Raw genomic sequence first — 21,279 nt, 5'->3', positions numbered from 1 at the left:
AGTCCCTTGTGACCTAGCCCAGTCCCAGGTGACCAACCCTATTTTTCTGTGACCAATCCCAGTCCCCTGTGACCAACCCCAGTCCCCTGTGACCTAGCCCAGTCCCCTGTGACCAGTGACCAACCCCAGTCCCCTGTGACCAACCTCAGTCCCCTGTGACCAACTCCAGTCCCTTGTGACCAACTCCAGTCCCTGATGACCAACCCTAATCCTCTGTGACCAACCCCAGTCCCATGTGACCTAGCCCAGTGCCCTGTGACCAACCCCAGTCCCTTGTGACCAACTCCAGTCCCTGATGGCCAACCCTAATCCCCTGTGACCAATCCCAGTCCCCAGCCCTTATTTACGTTTCTGACTTAACCCCTAGCACTCTCCCTCTTCCTGCTCAGGTCTCAGCCATGCTGCTTAACTTCTGCCCCTCAGAGGCAGCCTGGCCTCTCCTCATTCTTTGTACTTGTCACTGATGCCCTACCACCCTCTCCCCACCACGTCCTGTCTTTAGAACGGCATGTGGGTGGGAACGTTTATTAGTGGTGCCATTTTGGTGAAGAATCCTGTGTGGCTTTCACAAGTGGAAACCTCCTTTCTACTGCGGTCACCTTCACCCCTCTGCTCAGTTTCCTTTGCCTTACAACACTTCTTTTGTTCGGAAACTGTGAAAGGAGTTTGGGATCAGTTTTGTACATTTTTAGAGTAGATTGTAAGTCTTCTTAATGTTGAAAAATTACAGCTTTGTGGAATCATATTTGGTAAATACAAAACCATTATGCCCTAAGAACAACCCTGCAAACTTGTGAGTAACTTTTTTGTTTACTTTTCATATTTCTGTTTCTATGTATACTGGTCTGCAATTCGTTTTCTTTTTCAGTTACCACTAAGCTTAAAAAACTCACTTCACGGGCGCTGGAGAGATGGCTCAGTCACTAAGAGAACCAGAGTTTAGGTCCTGCATCCATGTGGTGGCTCAAATGCACTTTTAACTCCAGTTCCAGGGGATTTGATGGTCTTGTCTGATTTCTGTAAACATAGACATAGTGTACATTCACATTCCCTGACACATGTACATAAAATAAATATTTTAAAAATTGCTTCATGTCTGTTCATCTACTAAGTTTGAACATATGAAGTTACTATTCCTTCAGGTTAATAGTAATGCAGAAGTGGCTATTTCTTGTGTAGTTAACAAATGTATCATATCTATTCTAATCTCTTAATATGTACATGCTAATGTACATACTATTGTACTGCATGGTTTTACCAGTGATTTTTTTTAAAGACGGCATCTTGTCGTATTGTCCAGCTTCCTGGAACTACTTTGTTCAGATAATTTTCCTGCGATCATTTTTCTAATCATTGCTTATTAATGGATACTTAAGCTGCTTGAGTTTTATCTTTGAACATGAATGGAGCCGCAAAGAACAAATCTGTGCTTATTTAGATGTGTGTGCATAGAGCTTTCTCTGTGTGTATATGGAGGTGTGTATGTGCCCAGGTGGGTATTTATGGATAGAGGCCAGAGGTCACCCTTGGGTACTGTTCCTCAGTAACTGTCACCTTGTTTTTTTTTAGCACAGCTCCCAGTAAGACCTGAGGCTCACCTAGTACGTGAGGCCAGCTGACCATGGGATTTTTCTTTCTCAGATTCCGCAGCACAGGGATGGCAAGTGTGTGTCACCACACCCAACTTTTTACATGGCTGTTAGGATCAAAATCAGATCCCCCATGCTTGTATGGCCAGCACTCTGATGACAGAGATATTGTTCCAGCTCTTACGCATGCATTTTATACATATATTTGTGTACCTATGTCTGACTTTATATTTCTATATCATCTCTATGTATTTGTATATATACATTAGTGTTTCTGTAGAACAGACTAAGTAGATTCCTATGTGTGTGACTATGGACCAAGGGGTTCACACATTTCACATTTTGACAGTAATTGACCCAGCATCCTCTAAAATGGTCCTAATAATTCATTTCCCAAAGTGTTCATTCCTTTCAATTATCTGATGGGTAAATTTCTGAGGCATTTTGAAATTATTATGTATGTATGTATGTATGTATGTATGTATGTATGTATGTATTCGAGACAGGGTTTCTCTGTGTAGCCCTGGCTGTCCTGGAACTCACTCTGTGGACCAGGCTGGCCTCGAACTCAGAAATCTGCCTGCCTCTGCCTCCCAAGTGCTGGGATTGAAGGCGTGTGCCACCACTGCCCGGCTTGAAATTATTTTAACAGAAGATGTGTGGAATACTTGTCTGTGCCCAGCTCTTTGTTCACCCTGGGGCATAAGGAAGGGCACAATTAGCATCAACACACACACACACACACACACACACACACACACACACGCACGCACGCACGCATTCGCTTGCGCCACTGGCCTTGTGAAGATGTGAATAGCACCCTGCCTCCTCCACAGCCTAGGGGAAAGTCGTCAAGGACCCTAAATTGTAGAATGTGCATAGTAATCGTCGTCACCCAGCAGGGTGCTTGGAAAGACACTGATCCAATGCTGCACTTGCTGAGGAAGTTAGCTCTTGCTAGTGCCTTGCTTTCCTGAATACTCACTCACCATCTTTGAATGTCTGTCTCTGTTCCTTTTATTACGTGACATCAAGCACTGGACACAAAGTATGCCTAGCCTCGAGGAAACAAGATCTAGTCTTCCAGGACGCGTGAGATAACTCAGTGCTTAAGAGCACTGACTAATCTTCCAAAGGATCTGGGTTCAATTTCCAGCACCCGCATGGTAGCTCACACCCATCTGTAATTCCAATTACATGAGATATGGTGCCCTCTTCTGGCCTCCACAGGCACTACATGCAAGTGGTGTATAGATATCCATGTGAGCAAAAACCTATTGTCTTTCTGATCTGAACACGACCCTTTTATGAGAATATCTAGTTGCTATGGTTTCTGTTTTGTTTTATTCTAAAAACACTAAACATTCCTATACCCTAAAGGGGGGAGGGATTCTTCTTTGCTATTTCACAAAACCCAGGTTCTAGATTTAGAAAAGCCATTTCAGTTACCACCAGTGTGATAATTGCCACAAGACAGTAAGGAGAAACACTGTGGTGCTTTGAATATGAACAAGAATGATGCCAAATCAAGCAGTGGGACGGCTCTGGCCACGACAGACACATTTTTTGCATTTATTATTAATGTTTCAGAAAGTCTTGTTTCTTCCAGGTATGTAAATGTTGTGTTCACTGTGCTAGCATAAGCAGGTGGGTGGGAAAGCGCCTGGTCTGTTATGCATGACCATGGAAGCACCGAGTCAGGAACATAGCGCTCGCATCCACAGCTCATTTATTCTGTTCCTATTAATTGCCGTTTGGTGCTTGGGTGGCTGCAGCAACTGCCGTTCAGTGGAAAGTTTCCTAGAAAAGATCAGACAATGCAAGGAGTTGACATTCTAACAGGAGAGCTTTATCCTAGCTGGAAATTCAATACGAGGAAGGACTTTTGTGAATATAAAGTGTTTTTGGAAGGAGGACTCGCCACTGATGCTCAGGATCCCCGATAACAAGGACAGACCTGAATTTAAAAATAGCAACAAAGAAATGCTAAGAATCCATTTAGAAGCAAGCTGAAGTGGATTCAACTCATGAAGACCCAAGGTTTTCTGGGTCGAAATTCTACTAGTATTCTTATTTGTCATTACGAAGGGATCAATAGACTACCTGCTCCACCTCCAGAGCATCTTAACCTATTTAGGGTGATTGAATTCATTTGACCATTTCATGAATGTGACTGTTCTGGTTCCTTAATTAGAAAAACACGCCCATGCACAGTTCGAGCATTGTATGCACTTTCTGGGCTTCCACGGAACCCCTGATCATGTACTTGGACTCAGTACACTGTCCTCTGTTCCTGTTGTCTCACCCTGTGTGACACTCACAGTAGTGTCCTCTTCTTGGCATGGATGTTACTGATTTCCCTCATGACCAACTTGTTCACTTGTGGTGGAGAGCTTTTATTGTCTGCTCTATGCAACTTTAAGCTGTCAAGTCCGAAGGAAACATCGCTGCCCCAAATGTTAGTGGCTAGATAAAAGCTGGCATTCCTTAGGGACTTAAGAACCTGGGTCCCCTCTACCAAAAGGAGCCATTTCCTTTATCTCTGGCAGAAGGGACAACCGGCTATCAGGGCACGAGAAAGCCAGGAGCAAAAGCAAGCAGTCAGCTGGAGCAGGGGTGTGTGTGTATGTGTGTGTGTGTGTGTGAGTGTGTGTATGTGTGTATCTATGTATATGTGTGTTAGTGTGTGTGTGTATATGTGTATCTATGTGTGTATATGTGTGTATCTATGTATGTATGTGTGTGTGTGTGTGTGTGTGTGTATTTGCTACTTTGTTCTTGACTATGAATGTGAAGTAATTAACTGCTTTGAGTTTTTGCTTTAATGTCCCCTCAATGGTGGAGTACAACCTGGAACCGTAATCCAAGGAAACTCCCCGGCCACCCCCAAGGTCTTGTTTTGTTTTGTTTTTGTTTTTGTTTGTTTAAATCAGGGTATTTTATCATAGTAGCAGACATCAAGCTAGGACAGCACCTCCTCAAATATGGTTCCTACTCTCATTCTTTTTTAACTTTCTGTGCTCTGAATTCTTCTTTGGCAACCTTCAATTTAGTGCTCGCAGATCTAGGTCATACTGTGCCTACCACTGACATTGCATTTATATAGTCATTCTTCTTTCAACACATACTTAATGAGGACCTACTGTGTGCAAGGTCTTGATTGTACTGGATTTTAAGCGGCACCCTATAGTGTAACTTTCCTATTTCCCTACTAGGCTCTGCCATCAGAGGCAAGAACCAACCAGACCTCCACATGCTCAGCGCACTGCCAGTAAACACTTGCCAACTCACTTTTCTCTCCCTGACCCCAAGCCTTCAAACATGCTGTTCCTTTGGCCTGAAGTACCATTCCTTCATGTGGTATTTGAAAATTTCTCTCACAATGAACATTTCTTCTTCAGGAAATGTGGTTTTTGATACACAGATGAAGTCTTAAAATCCCTCACATGAAGCTCTCAAAATGGCTTACCCTCTCTTATTATCGTACATTAACTTCACTCCTGTTCCTGCTCCCCTGTTGGTGTTCTTATATCCAGGCGGTAGGATATGGTGTCATTCTTCACTACTTCCTATGGTTCATGGTCCAGCAACACAAGCAATCCTTGGGCACTGCTGATACAAAATCCCAGGACCAACCTAGACCTACTGAATCATATTCCCTAGCTGACTTACATACATATGTTTTGAACTGTGGTCTTGGAAAAATGTACTCTGTAAGTATATGCCAATATATTTAGCAAATATAGTAACTGTTGAACTGGACAAATGGAACCAGCTCAGTGTTAGGGTCTGTATTGTCTACTACAGGGTTTAACTCAAAGTAGGCAGCAAGTGCTTGAGGAATGAAGATTGTCTTCCATTGTTTTGTGTTCACTGTGTCCTCGTTAACTAACTTATAAGCTAAATTTTGGGGGGCGGTAGAGTCTTATTTTAATGTGTTCCTTCTTATCTCTGTAACTTGTATTTCTGTGCTAGTAAGTAATGTCTAGTAAGAATCCATAGGACTAGAAACCAACTTGATGCTTTGGTATTGTCTTGTAGACAATATCCCCTTGTAGATCCAGAGAGGATATTTTGGTGTGTAGGATATGTGTGGGTAGCCAGGATTGTTTGTAGTTGTCTAAAGACCCTGAATCTTCATGCTGTGCCTCTTAAATTTCATCCCTGTGAGGAATATCCCACTCAGGGCAATGGAATGGAGGAGTGATAAGAAATGAGAAGTTTGAATTTCCAGCCTCAGTTCTTTTCTCAGGACACTGTTTGGTTTGAAGAGGCCTAATTATACCACTTACACACAAGCAAACAGTGAAACAGATCCGTAGAGTTGTATGTTTTAGTGTAATTGTCCCTTCCAGATTTTCTCAAGGCAAAAACATTGCTTTTTGGCATTTGGTCTTAGTATTAGGACAACTTACAGACTGTGGGCAAAGGCTTTGTGAAAACAGGCATATTGGTGCATAAGGTTAGCTTTTTTATTTTGAAACTAGGTATAATAATTATGGCAAGTATTTATTGAACACTTGATGTTTGGGATGAACATTTCAGAGCATCTGCTAGTATTTATTGAGCTTGATGCTACAAATACAACCTTTGATCTTTATGAGCTCATGTATTCACATCAAGGTTTTAGTCTGCTTTAAAAAAAGTGTATTAGGGCTGGTTAGATGGCTCAGTGGGTAAGGGCACTTGCAACCAAGGCTGATGACTTGAGTTTAATGTCTCGGCATCCTGTGGTAGAAGAGGAGAACCAACTTCTTTAAGTTGTTCTTTAACCTGTCAATACACAGAAACATCTATACATACATGTAGAAATAAATGTAAAGATTTTTGTTAATTAGAATGTGAAAATCTAAGAGTAGTTGTCTCACTGTTTCTTTAAAGCTATGGGATTTTATTTAAATCATTATTGTTGTTATTGGTATGTATTGTACTTGAGTGTTACTAGGATTTAATTGAAGTTCTCGTGCATTTTAGGTAAGTGTTCTACTACTGAGATAACACCAACCTTTTAAACACTTTGCATTTTGAGACAGACATGTTCTACATTACAAAGGCTGGCCTTGAACAGGAGATTCTCCTATCTCAGTCTCCTAGGTAGCTGAAATTACAGGTCTATACTACCAGGTCCAGTTTAAAGCTGTGGAATTTTAGAAGAAAGAGTTGGAATCTTAGAATCCTGCAACTTTGACCTTTACATTCTAGATCTCATATTTTTCCAATGTAAGTACACTGGAATCACATAACTCCAGGAGCGATGACCAGTAAGCAGTGTCACTGTCTCCATCCTGACCTCTCTGGGAGGTTGGCTACCCTCTCAGGTCCTGTTGAGAGTTGTGGAATCTTCAGGGATGTTCTCAGGTCCATGGGCATTTTTTCTCTAGCTCTCTGTGGTACATTATTTCCATGACAGAAGCTTATTTTCCTAGGTTACCAGTCACTCTGCTTATACAGGTCTACACATCATTGCTGCTGAGGCCACACCTCTGTTGGTACCCACATCCATTGCAGTGCTGCCCCCACTGTCTACAGATATGGCTGACACTTTGCTACTCCTCTCTTACCTGTGTCCAGAAGACTCACAAACCAAAGCAGACTGCACACCTGTGTCTGATTAGACCTGCTCAGGAGCTGTCCTTTCTGCTTCCTGTTTTCTATATGCTGCCTCAGCACACAGGAGAGGCCAAACCCCCAGTCTTTGATTCAGATGTCTTAGAGCATGCCCTATTTGTCTGTTCCACGCCATTGAAGTGGACAATGGAAACTGGGGTAGTGCATTCATGATGGCTGTCTGCCTCTGCTCGCTTAATCTCAGAGAAGCACCAGATCTGCAGTCAGTTCTATCTTGCCAAGGAGCAGCAGGTTTTCTGAGGCTGTTTCTTGGACTTTTTCCCGTTTATTTGGGGACCTGAGTTGCTTACTGTTGTAGATAGGATTATTACTGTTGTGATGAAACACCATGATTAAAAGAAACTTGCAGAGGAATGGGTTTGTGTGGCTTATGCTTCCACATCATAGTCCATCATTAAAGGAAGTTTGGGCAGGAACTCAAACAGGGCAGGAACCTGAGGCAGGAGCTGATGCAGAGGTCACAGAGGAATGTTGCTTACTGGCACGTTCCTCATTGTTTGCTCAGACTGTTTTCTTATAGAACCCAGAACCAGCGGTGTACAGAGCCATATTGGGGCAGTCATGCACAAGGTTTGAGTTTGACATTGGTCAAGGACAATCCCTGGCTTCCGGCAGGAATCTGCCTTTAGGACATAATAGGGAAGTAGGTTAAAGCAGGAATTTTTATCCTAGGGTGGAGAAGCTCAGTGAAGGTTAAGTTCATTGTTCCTCCGGGTCTAGGAATTCCTAATTCCTGAATTAAGCAGGTGACCCACCCAGCTGCTGGAGCAGTCAAGACAAGGACCTCCAAGAGAAGCTAGACAACTTCTACCAGAACTCAGCCCGGAGTCTGGGGGGGGGGGGGAAGGGTTTGCCCAAACTGTTAAAAAGTCCGACCGCCATTAAAGTTCCCGGCCTTGATCAGTGAAATATTGTCTTGGCCCTTCTTTCTTTTCGTCCCTTCCCCATCTATCTCTCGGCTTCTGTTCCAGCAACCCAGTTCGTAATAGCTGTAGGCAGCTATGGAATACAACACATCAGCCCAGGGTTGGCACAACCCACAACCCTGTGGCTGACTCCTTCCACTTCAATCACCAATTAAGAAAATATTCTACAGGTTTGCCTACAGTCCAGCCTTATAGAGGCTTATTTTTCCAATTAAGGTTCCCACCTCTCAAATGACTCTAGCCTGAGTCAAGTTGACATAAAATTATTTAGCTCAGATCCTATGAAATCAAAAATAAATTAAATACATTCTTATGCCAGGAAGGAAGAATCAGGGCCTAATTAAAGTCAAGCAAAGCCAACCCCAAACTGTGCAAATAACTCAATGGGATCCACTCACGGTCTTCTGGGCTCCTCCAAGGAACTTGGGCTCTTTCTCTTGACTCCACTCTCTGCAGCACACAAAGCTTATATTCTGAACCACAGTTGGCTCCACTCCACCACTGCTGCTATCCTTAGTGGTCATCCCATGGTCCTGGCATCTCTAAAATTCTGGAGTCTCCTACTGCAACTTGGCTGCGTGTTCACCAACAGCCTCTCCTGCACTCTCTTCATGGTGCTAAGCCTCAGTTTCTCTATATGATCCCTTCAGTTCTGGGTTCCAATAGATACCAAGGCTGTACCTTCACCAATGTCTTCTCCTGGCCTCTCACAGTGTTCAGCCACAGCTGCTCTCTATGACCTTCCTTCCTTCCTTTTTTCCTTCCTTCCTTCCTTCCTTCCTTCCTTCCTTCCTTCCTTCCTTCCTTCCTTTTTTCCTTCCTTCCTTCCTTCCTTCCTTCCTTCCTTCCTTCCTTCCTTTCTTTGGTTTTTCAAGACAGGGTTTCTCTGTGTAGCCCTGGCTGTCCTGGAACTTACTCTGTAGACCAGGCTGGCCTCAAACTCAGAAATCTGCCTGCCCCTGCCTCCCAAAGTGCTGGGATTACAGGCATGCGCCACCACTGCCCGGCTTCTCTATGACCTTTCATGTCTTCAAAACAAATACCACCTGGATGATTCTTAAACTACTAAGTTCTGCCATCAGCTTCTGGTACAACTCTGGTCATTTCTAGAACATCACTTCTGTGTGTTGACTTGGAGGAAACAGTTTCCAGAAGATTTCACCTTAGTGATGCTTGTCTCTTCTTAATAACCCCAAATTTCTCAGTTCTAGCTAACCAGCATCAATTGTCCCAATAAAGCAAAGGTTTAATTCCAGTGGTTTTGGTCTCTTGTGGATCATGGCCGATTCTTCAGTCACAGCTGTCCAGAAACATAGATTTTTAATTTAAAATATGCAATTGCCTTGACAGAGTTATTAAAGGAATTTCAAACATCCCTCTGAAATGCTATCAGCCAGGCCTCTATTGCCTACATTGCTTTCAGTGTTCTTATTTTCTACAGAACAGCTCACCAAGCTTTGAACAATCAATTATTTTTCTCACCCAAAATTTCAAGTACTTTCACAATCCTCCCCAAAACAACAGTGTCAAATATGTCACATTAATACCCTACTCCTGGTACTAATTTCTGTGTTTGTTGGGATTACTATTACTGTGATGAAACACCACGTTCCAAAGCAAGTTGGAGAGGAAAGGATTTATTTGGCTTATACTTCCATGTCATAGACTATCACTGAAGGAAATCAGAACAGGAGCTCAAACAGGGCAGGAACTTGGAAGCAGGAACTGATGCAGAGGCCATAGAGGAATGTTGCTTACTAGCTTGCCTCTTATAGCTTACTCAGAGTTCTTTTTTATAGAATCTAGGGCCACCACTCCAGGGGTGGCACCACTCACAAAGACTACCCACCCATCTGTCACTAAGAAAATGCTCTACAGATTTTGCCTATAGTCCAATCTTATGAAGGCATTTTCTCAATCGAGGATTTCATCTCTCAAATGACTCTAGCCTGTGTCCAGTTGACATAAAACTAGCCAGCCCAACTAACCCCTTGTCACCTTGTCACAAAAGCATATCACTATTAAGCTGTAACACTTAAACCCTCCCCACTCAAAAAAAAAAAAAGAACAGTTTGATTGGTCTAAAGGTCAAGCTTTCTAACCAAGTACTCAACACCCAAAGCAACAGGCTCTATAGGTTATAGTGGCCACAGATGGATGTCAATTTCAATCTTGTTGCTTCCTACCCATTCTGAGACTCTGTTCTCTCAGGTGACAAAGTAAGGAAATTCTTAGAAGAGGGAAGGAGCATGAAATAGGGTTATGTACTGTGTTTATCAGAGGTTCTGATTTACTGTTATTGCTTGCTACTATTACTAAAATGCGAGAAGAATTTTTACCAGGAGACTGTACAACAATAGGGTTGCGTCTCTGGCCACTTGTTCTTTATCCACTGCAATCTATTTTTATTCATTGATTTGTTTCCCTGAGACATTTGGGTCAGTATGATTCCCTATGCAAGAGTGACAGCTGGGCTCTCATGACTTAAAGTGAAGTCCAGGGTCTTTCTCCTTGTTCCCGGCCCAGCGTTTGACTCAAGCATCACTCCCCTTTCTCCTGTCTCTCCGGACCTCTTCCACTCCACTGGGACAAGTCAACATTCCCTGTGTACACCCCCCACCCTGCATCGATGTCCCTTCATCTGGACTCTAGATCTTGTCTTGTTTTTTTATTTCCTCCTCCAGTGCCATCTCCTCTACTAAACCTTGCTAGCCTATATTAAACTCATGGCTCTTGGGACCCTTATCCTTTGCCAGTATCAAGGTATCAATAGAGAACTTATACTTCAAATTTGTACCTGCACATCCTGTGTCAGGCACCTGGTATACCTATAATATACCATAATAATAATTATCTAAGATATGTGGAGAAAGAGGAACACTCCTCCACTGCTGGTGGGGTTGCAAATTGGTACAACCACTCTGGAAATCAGTCTGGCGGTTCCTCCGAAAACTGGGCACCTCACTTCCAGAAGATCCTGCTATACCACTCCTGGACATATACCCAAAAGATTCCCCAGCATGTAATAAGGATACATGTTCCACTATGTTCATAGCAGCCCTATTTATAATTGCCAGAAGTTGGAAAGAACCCAGGTATCCCTCAACAGAAGAGTGGATGCAAAAAATGTGGCATATATGCACAATGGAGAACTATTCAGCCATTAGAAACAATGAATTCATGAAATTCTTAGGCAAATGGATGGAGCTGGAGAACATCATACTAAGTGAGGTAACCCAGACTCAAAAGATGAATCATGGTATGCACTCACTAATAAGTGGATATTAACCTAGAAAACTGGAATACCCAAAACATAATCCACACATCAAATGAGGTACAAGAAGAACGGAGGAGTGGCCCCTTGTTCTGGAAAGACTCAGTGAAGCAGTATAGAACAAAATCAGAACAGGGAAGTGGGAAGGGTTGGGTGGGAAAACAGGGGGAGGGAAGGGGACTGATGGGACTTTCGTGGAGTGGGGGTCCAGAAAAGGGGAAATCATTTGAAATGTAAATAAATATATCAATAAATTAAAAAAAATTATCTAAGATAGAAAATCTTAGATTATCTATCTATCTATCTAACTATCTTTGTCTTTCTTTTTAAAAAAATTATATATCACATCCAGACTACAGATTCCTCTCCCTCCTTTTTTCCAAGTCCCCCCACCCCACCTCCCCAGATCCATTCCTCCTCTGTTTCCCTTCGGAAAAGGGCAGCCCTCCCATGGATATCAACCAAGCATGGCATATCAAGTTGCAGTAAGACTAGGCACATTGCCTCATATTAAGGGTGGATGAGGCAACCCAGTAGGAGCAAAAGGGTTCCCCCAAACAGGGAAGAGTTAGAGATAGCCTCTGCTCCTACTGTGAGGAGACCCACAACAACATCAAGCTACACCACCATAACATATATGCAGCTGACCTAGGTTAGACCAGCACAGGCTCCCTGATTGTCAGTTCAGTTTCTGTGAGCTCCTATGAGACCCAGTTAGTTGATACTGTGGACTGTCTTATTGTGGTGTCTTTAACCCCTCTTGCTCCTACAATCCTTCCTCCCCCCTCTTCCACATGATTTCCAAGTTCCACCTAATGTTTGGCTGTGCAATTTTAGATTTCTAAATAGAGTTTGTCAGTACCCAGATACTGCATTTGGGGCTACATTTTTTTTTTCATGGTGAGCTGCATTGCTTATCTAATGTGGTTGGCAGTTACTCTTCCCTCTACTCACTAGGGGCTTGGAATACATTCTGCCCACAGTGGTGGCCACTAAACACAGCCCCGTCTCTGGGACGTCACACTGACCTCCAGTCGGGAACCATGCCCACTGAGTTCCTCCATGAAACTGTGGAGGTGTGAACACGGATGGATCTCAGAAGGTACTTACGACAAAGGAACAGGTGATTCATATCATGCCTGCACTAACTGGCAATAGACGCACAGGGCCCACTCAGGAGCTCCGCACTGGAGAGAGGGAAGTGTGGAGGAGGTGCAGGATGAGCAATGCATCCTATCACGCAGAGGTCAGGAGCGGAAGGCAGGAGTTCCAGTAGGATCCTCCCACTGCGGACTGAACCAGAGGCGCGTCTCTCAAACTCGCTGAGCTTCAATTATTTTATTCTGAAAATAGGATAAAAATGGAAACCCACATAGGGCTGCTGTGAAGATAGGTTGGATTATATTCATCACATAGTTAGCCCGGAGCCTGGAATGTGGAAAGTACTTAATACTCATCCATGGCTACGATTGCCACCACCATCAACAGTTAGGATGCGTTTCTATCCTTTGGGAGGTCATGGTGATGTGATTTCCACTTGGTCAGTGGGTTGTGGTCTGGATCTGGTGCTTCCTGATCCCAGCCTTCCCAGAATCATAATCCATGACAAAATGAAGTCAGAGCCTCAGGCTGGAAGGACCCTTTGTATTAGACTCTGGGTGTTAACTTCTACAGCAAAAGTTCCCCTTCAACTGAGAGATACTATCTTTACATATAGCTGCCATTGGGAAACTCAATAGCTGCCTTATTGCTCACGTTGGAGTAGTAGAGGTGATAGATTGGATATATAGGATCAATACTGGATATCAACGCATGCTGAAACAAAGAAAATGCACCCGCCTGAAGCTCACTAACACATAAGCTCAAAGGCTGTGCTTTAGGCTGTCTGTAAGAGAGAGACTCACACTTTCAGACCAGTTGGCATTAGCTGGGAGCAACGCTTGATTTTTGGAGCAAAACTGTATGAGCAGCTGCTTTGGCTCAGAGAAGAAAGCTGGGATGGAGGCTAGGGGACCAACCAGAGGTGCCTGGTGGAGCCACCTGTAGCCAGTCAGCTAAGAGCATGCATCAGGGCAGGCTAGCCCACAGAAAGGTGAAGCGATTCTCTTCCCTTACAAAATAAATACCAAACGGGTCAGTACAATGTAGGTCTGAACTAGGTCTGTGACCAACAAACTGAACTGACACAGGGAAAAGCATTTCACTTCCAGGGACCTGTCTTTACTCATCTGTAAAGGGAGGCTGTGGGATGAAATAAATTAGCTGTTGTAAATTACTGCTGTGTACATTGGAGAGGGGATAGTGCAGTAGTCTGCACAGTGCAGTTATTATAGACTTTACTAGCCATCAACAAAATGTCTGACAAACATAAATCTGAAAGTTTTTTTTTTTTTTAATTTCTTAGGTGTGTGTCCTTTGATAGGCTGGTTTCATTCCTTGATACGTTGCTTCATTCATTCATATGCTCATTCATGCCACCCACCTTGTCGGAGCACACACTCTTCGCTGAGTCTATATTGGGATCACAGACTGCCTTCGTCCTCAGGTGGGGTTTACATAAAGCATTTAGATCAACTCCTAGGGCGGAGCACTAGGGCTCAGCTTCCTGAGCTGAGTAGGCTAAGGCGGGCGGCCTTTGTTGGAAATGCTGTTGCTAGAGGCTGGGACCAGGTCCAGCCAGCTCTCGGCAGTTTGCTTTGGGGTCGCTTGCCTGGTCGCCGGCAGGTGGCGCCAGACGCCCTGGCGGAAGGCGCTGCGCTGTGCCCCACTGGCCTGGCTCCGCCCGCCGGGTCCCGGGCTTCGCGCTCCGCCTCTCGAGCAGCCGAGTGCGTCTGAGGCGATCCCGTGCCAGGCTTGGGGACGCTGCCAGGTTTCTCTCAAATCTTGGCCTAACAAAGGGAAGCAAATTACAAAAATGGAAATTTTCAAACTAGCGTTCAGTGGTATTGAAATCGACGTTTGTGTAGCACGCAGGCACAGACCACATTCGTGCTATTTTGTGATTAAAACGATACCAAAAATACCGTCTTGCTTTAGTTTTCGTCTTCTAAAGCGGCCTCTTCCCCTCTTCTAATTGCTGCCTTACTTCGGGGGAGCGCCGAGCCCCTGGCCGCCGTAGAATTGGTAACATTTGCATCAGGACAGTTGAAATCTGGCCCGGGCTGCAATTCTCTCTCTGTCGTTCCGCTCCCCCTCCGTCCTTCCCCCTCCTGTCTCTTAGATTCCTCCCTCCCTCTCTCTCTCTCTCTCTCTCTCTCTCTCTCTCTCTCTCTCTCTCTCTCTCTCTCTCTCTCGTTGTCCTCTCCCCAACCCCCTTTCCTCCTTTTCTTTGGGAGTTGAACTTTAACCCAACCGTGTGTGTACTTGCAGCCTCGGGGAATACAGATATAAAGACATTTCTAGGCACTGTACCGGGAAGTTTTGTGTTATGTGTACTTGGCTTCAAGTCTTAGGACAGCGCGTAAATCCTCAAGGTTCATCTTGATTCAAGCAGCAAAACCTGACCATGGCCTCGCCAGAGCTCTCACATTTTTTTTTTTTTAACAATGATTTTGAAGCGGCTGTTGAGCTGCGTCTTGAATGGATTTTACTTAACATGAAGTTGTGTAGAGAGCCCGACTCTGTCCTCTTGGCTTGTTTTTGCAGTTGCTAGACAGGCCCAGTCCCCAGTGGGCTTGTGTGAAAGGCGCCCTCCTCCCACCCCTAGCTCTCCGCACCATTTCTTTCCTTGGAAGCTTTGGCTGTCTCCTTCCGCAGCTGTGTTTGCAGTGCCTGGAGACAGGTGGGGGAGTAGCCTCCCGCTGAACCTGCCAATTCCCTCTCCAAGGACTGTCTGAATAGCTATTAAAAATTAAAGGACACACACACACACACACACACACACACACACACACACACACACACACACACTTTTGTTCTTTGTTTTCTGGTGGAGGTCACTGTCACACCAGGCCAATGGTACCGCTTTGCTGGCGGAGATTAAATTCTACAGTCCTTCTCTTGTCTGTATTCTCCAGCCCACAAGAACATGCACTAGCACATCTTTTGGGCCCTCTGGGAGATCTGGGTTCTAGGAGTGGTCAAGTGTCCACTTGACCAGTGGATAAATACAGAGCTCACGAGCCCATGGTTGCAGTTAGAGACCCTCTGCATATCTGTATTGGAGCCCCCAAACTAGAATTTTCTAGGGCAGGTGTTGAGCATCCACTGCACTGGTAAGAGTTTTATAGGGTCCACAGGAGAACCAGAAATCAGATTTTCGTTGCAATCTGGATTCAGTACCTTCCAATCCTCCCTAGGGGCTTGGCCCCGAGTACCCAGCTACCCCTCTGCTTTTCCCAGGGCTGTTGCCCCCTTTTAGAATTTCTTCTCATCATCTTCTCTGATTAGCGAACTTTTGGTCTCTTTTAAGACTTCTTTCAAACATACCCTCACCTCCCCCACAGTCTTTCATGGCTGTGCCTGTGCTTGGGTACCCCTGTAGAGTCAGTAATCCTATAAGTGTGACAACTCTGCCCTGCTTTGGTGATCTCTCCCTCTCCCTTTCCCTCTCCTCCCCCTTATTTCCCCTTTCCCTCTCCATTTCCCTCTCCTCTCCATCTCCTCTCCCTCCCTCCCTCCCTTTGTCCCTCCCTCCCTCCCTCCCTCCCTCCTGCCTTTTTTCCCTGAGAGAATATATTCTTTGCTCAGGCTAGGAATATATCTTATTTATCTCCTAGCCTTCACACCAAAGATGCTTGGGAAACTCTATGCGATGATAAAGAAACACACCTGGCTCTTGAACGATCCCAGAGGGCCCAGCTTGTTTTTACCTCGGGCTCTTGCTCCACTGGCCGGCATCTCTAAACATGTCTGTAGTGCGGGAAGGAAAAACTTCAAGGTTATGTCCGCATGTGAATTTTCCATAGTTCAGGGAGAGTCTTCCTCTAATGAAGATTTGATGAGCACACGGATGAAAACTCCTATATCCCAACATGTGCACGGAAGCGCCACTCATGGAAGACCTGTGAACTGAGAAGGCTTCGGGCATCAGTGTGTGCTCTAATGGATGCTGAAGGGTTAGCGAAACGAGTTGTACTCAGCAGACTTCATTCACTCATCTTCTTAAGCTAGAAACCTGGAGACCTGCTTGAGATTCCCTCTTCCCAACTTCTCACATTTAGTTTTCAAGTCGTGTCACCTCTTGGAAACACCCTCAGATCTCTTCACTGGTCCTCAGCCTGGCTGTGTTCTAAGCCATTACCACTTCCTACTTGGACCGTTGCAATGCCTCCATCTTTCTGTCTAGTCTTCCAACTTCACCATCCTGTGATACTTACACATTGTATGACCCCTTGCCTGCCTTTGTGCAGCCTACCTACCCCTTACCCCATCTTTTTTGGAACCGTCAATTTATTGTTCTTTGTGTCTTTGAACTTGCTGAACTCTCACTGGGTTTGAAAGTTTATCCTTGAGGTCTTCTGGGAATAGCTTTTCCTCAGTGTTCAGTCTTCAAGAGCACATCCGTGGAGGTATAACCCACACTTTTCTCTACTCCATCCCTTCTGGATCAATTGGATAACCATTATTGTCATTCCTGGCGTCTGAATCTTCCTTCATGCCACCTTTCATTGGTTTACGTATAAAGTTTTTGCTTTTTGATTTATTTCCTGTCTGCCTTTCTGTATTTGATATATCCCACGAAGTAGGGATCATTTCTCATGCTTTAAAGCATTCACGTGTACAGTCAGTATCCCACATATATCAGGTGGTGGAGAAATAATTTTTGGATGTTGATATAAAGAGAAAATGTTAGCAGGTCATCTGTCATGGACATGTGACATGAGTATAGTCACATGTAAAACTAGTTTCATACTGTAAACAAAGCTCATCTGACTCAGAGATGTTTGCGCATGAGGAACAAGGCAAGGGACGACTTGAGCCACAGTGTGATGTCCTCCAGTCCTTCCCTACTGCTATTCGACAAATCAGAAGAGAACGAGAGAAAACAATATTTGTTTTATAGCTCTACCATGATCCAGCCCTCCCTTCCCTCTTCCCCCTGCATCAAGTACATCCTGTACTTTTGGCAACATGTTGACTGGATATTTAAAAGCTGTGAACTGTTCTGAAAATTTCACATACTGGGTTATGAGCCATGTGTGTTTGATCAAAATTCAATTACTCCACTGTACCATACTTGGAAGCCTATCATCCCGAGTTATGAAGTATGACGAAATAGGGAACCTAATTGGTTCAGTATGGGAAGAGTATCAACCAAGCTTGTTATGATAAATAGCTTCCTGTGTTAAGGGTTCTCCAGAGCTTACAAGGATCTTGGCTTGCCTCCTCCACTGCACTAGGGTTATTGCTCCTAGGAACCCCCTAGATCATTGTCCCTCCAGGCAACTGCCGTTTCTTCTACTTTCTCCTTCTGTACAAGAAAGGTTCAGTGTGTTTCTCCCCTTCTTTATTTCTTTATTTGGAATTTGAGCATCTGATAACTTCCTTACCTTTTGTCCCCTTTAGAAAAACAGTATCTCATAAACTTATATTTCAGATACAGAAAATGGTAGCCATTACGTAGAACTAAGAAATAATCATTTTCCCCATACTTTTATCAGTTTTTCTTATGCTGTTTTTCTGGCTTCTTGAAGGCCAGGTTGCGTGCTAGTTGTGGTGGGATTTATAGGCTCATGCTGAATTGCTTCACGCCGAAGATCATGTAGATTATTAAAGCGACAAAACTGCAGGTTACATGTCTCTCAGATGTTGACATTTTGTCTGTTTTCACTACACTTTTGCAGCACTGTGGCAAAATACCTGATGGAGGCAGCTTAAGGGGGGGGTCATCTTTGCACATGGAGTCCTGCCGAACACAGCAGAGAAGGCGTGGTGGTGGGAGTGCTTGGTGGGGAGTCCGCAATGTTTCAGAGCAGGTGGTAGGGAGAGCAGACTTCCGCTCTTAAGACTCCATATCCTAAAGGGTCTATAGCCTTCAGGATGGCGTCACAAGCTGGGAACCAAGCTTTCAGAACATGAGCCTGAGGGAGACATTTTGGACTGGAAACATAACTGTCAAAGAGTTGCTGGCTTATATTGTTGACAAGATTACAAGAATTCAGAGAGGCTTGTTTTGGAAGTAAGAAGAAAAACCAAGAACATTGTCTGAATGATTCAGAGAAGATTAAAAACAAAACAAAACATTTTCATGATTTTTGGTCATTAAGAACCTATGTACATAACATTTTGGGGGAGTGACATCTTGGGTTGGGTAAGAAGTGTCATCTTTTAGTGATTTTAATAAAAGGTGAAACAACTGGGTGGTTGCCATTTTCTTTTCTTATCGTTTTAAGGGTCAGGGATTTATGTAGCCCAGGCTGGCCTCAGACTCTCTATGTAGCCCTGCACCCTTGGTCTTCCACCCTCCCAAGTGCTGGGATTACCTGCATACAGTAGCCTGCCCAGTAGGTGGCTGCCAATTAAACTTCTAAACCAATAGTCAATAACAAAGAGGTTGGTTTCCTTTGCAGTCAGCCTCAGGGCCCAGTCCTTTTGCCCATGTTTGGCCTTAATTCAAGTCTGGTACCTGAATTTACTTCTCCAGGTTTCATTTTATCCTCTACTTGCATCAGACCATCCTGCTTAACTTGTTAACAAAAATACAAAATGCTAAGTGTGCATCTGTCTACTGGAAATTTGTGTTCCATAAAATGTTGTTTTGGTGAAAAGCAAGGGCTTTAGCTTGTCCTTGACAACAATTCATTAATCATGAGTACTGCGGTGCACAACCAGGGAACAGGAAAAGATCCTTGGTGCAGTAAACTCTCAGCCTGCAAAAGCCAGAGAGAATGCCTTGTGGGCTTAGGAGCTTGAGGTGGCAGTGTGGTCAGGACCATGTTGGAGCTATGTTCTGTAGTCACGAGGGCTGCATTACCTGCATTACCTGAACATCATAAATGCCAAAGAGGTCTGCTTGCCTGTCTTGTATCTTTCTGTTAGGTGGATATTAGTTTCCTGACCCTTCTATAATTTTAAAGTGGAATTTCCAACAAGGAAACATCCCTAGGCGCTACAAATTTCAAAAACTAAAATGACTGTGGACATTTAGATATAACTTCCTTTTGGCAAATCAGCTTTTTTGGGGTAGTAAATCTTCCCTGATTGAATAGTACCGGAACGGAAAGAATGAACGCTATTATCCGTGCCTGGTAATTAAGGAAATCGCTCTTGTCTCTGTGCTAGGGACAGAACTCTATTTGACTGTAAGAAAGTTAAGTGGTGGAGAATTTTTGGAATGCAAAGAATAATTAAAGGAATCTAGCTACTAGCAAGCGGTTATTCTAAAGACAAATAAATGGTAGGTAAATGGTAGGCAAATAAATGCTTTTTCTTAGAAGTAAGAAGATGCTTAATGGAGACATTAAATAAAAATCTTTTTTCTGTGTTTTTTAGAAAGAGAGCAAAGTAACATTTTATTAAAATCACTATCTCAAGATACTCTTTAATTTTTCTCGTTGGGAAGACTTTGCCTTTTCCCCCCCATAAACTTCGATGTATTAATATATATTTGTTGCTGTTCTCAAACAGGGTCTCAGGCTGGCCTTGAACCTGAAGCAATTCTCTTGCTCCAGGCTCTTTGGTGCTGTGGTTGCATGAATGTACCATCATACACAACTTTTCAATGCATTAAGACTTAGCTTCACTAAATGCAGGTCAAACTTCAAAACAGCAAATGCCAATGCTAACACATTTGTATCAACAATTACAATATATACTTCTTAATGCAATAAAAATAGTACCACTACGAAAGGACCAAATTCTATAAATTGAATTGGTGCTGACAGGAGAATTTCCCTCTCGGGTTTCTTGTGCCAGAATGTGGTGTCCCATCTTTCTTTCCTGTGTTCTTTCCCAGTCTTCGGTCCATCTGCATTAATCCACATAGCTTACCATATATCTCATTTTATCTCAAGCACAGCAGAGGAAAGTGGACTAGTTTTGAAATAAATGATACCCTGGAGCAATGAGATATATGGAAAACAGTTATTTTATTTCTTTAGAAAAAAATGGAGTAAAAGTCTTCTCAAAAGAACACAAATAGTAATAATCATTTCCTTCAGGACTGTGCTCTATAGGGCTGGAATAGTGGCTCAGTGGTTAAGAGTACTAGCCGTTCTTCCAGACGACCAGGTATAATTCCCAGCACCCACATGGCAACTCAAAACTGTCAGTAACTCCAGTCCCAGGGGATCCAGTGTTCTCTGTCCTCTACTGGCATCAGGCACACATGTGCTAGGCAGACATACAGGTAGGCAAAATACGCAGACATGTAACAACAACAACAACAATAATAAATAATAAAAGAATTGTACACTGTAGGTCCCACCCTTCAATGATAATTTACAGACAATAAACCAAGCACGATTGAGGATCAATGTTCTCCAGGGACGAGCCCCTTGACAGGTTATCTGATTGCAAATGCTCATCCATGTACATATATATGAGTAATGCTAAAAGGACTCAGTATGGGATGTATGTGTATAACAATAATGCACTAATAATTGAAGAAGTCGTGTATCTGGGGAGGGATGGAAGGAGTTGGAATGATGGAAATTATGTAAATATAGCATTCAAGTGAAAATTTGAAAAACAGTGTGCTCTGCACATTGGGAGATGGAGAAGTCAGAACACTTTTTTCCTATAAAGGACCAGATAGTAAATATTTTCCTGCTATAAACCTCTGTCACAGCCGCTCAAGTCTCATGTGCATTGCACACATCCTTACACATGTATCATAAGTGTGTCTGCTTCCAGTCCAGCTATGTTGACAGACGCTGAACTCTAAATTTCATTTAACTTTTGTGTATCAAGAAGCTTTCCT

This window comes from Apodemus sylvaticus, chromosome 3, assembly GCF_947179515.1.
Source record: "Apodemus sylvaticus chromosome 3, mApoSyl1.1, whole genome shotgun sequence".
NCBI lineage: Eukaryota > Metazoa > Chordata > Mammalia > Rodentia > Muridae > Apodemus > Apodemus sylvaticus.
This window is presented reverse-complemented; position numbering follows the sequence as displayed.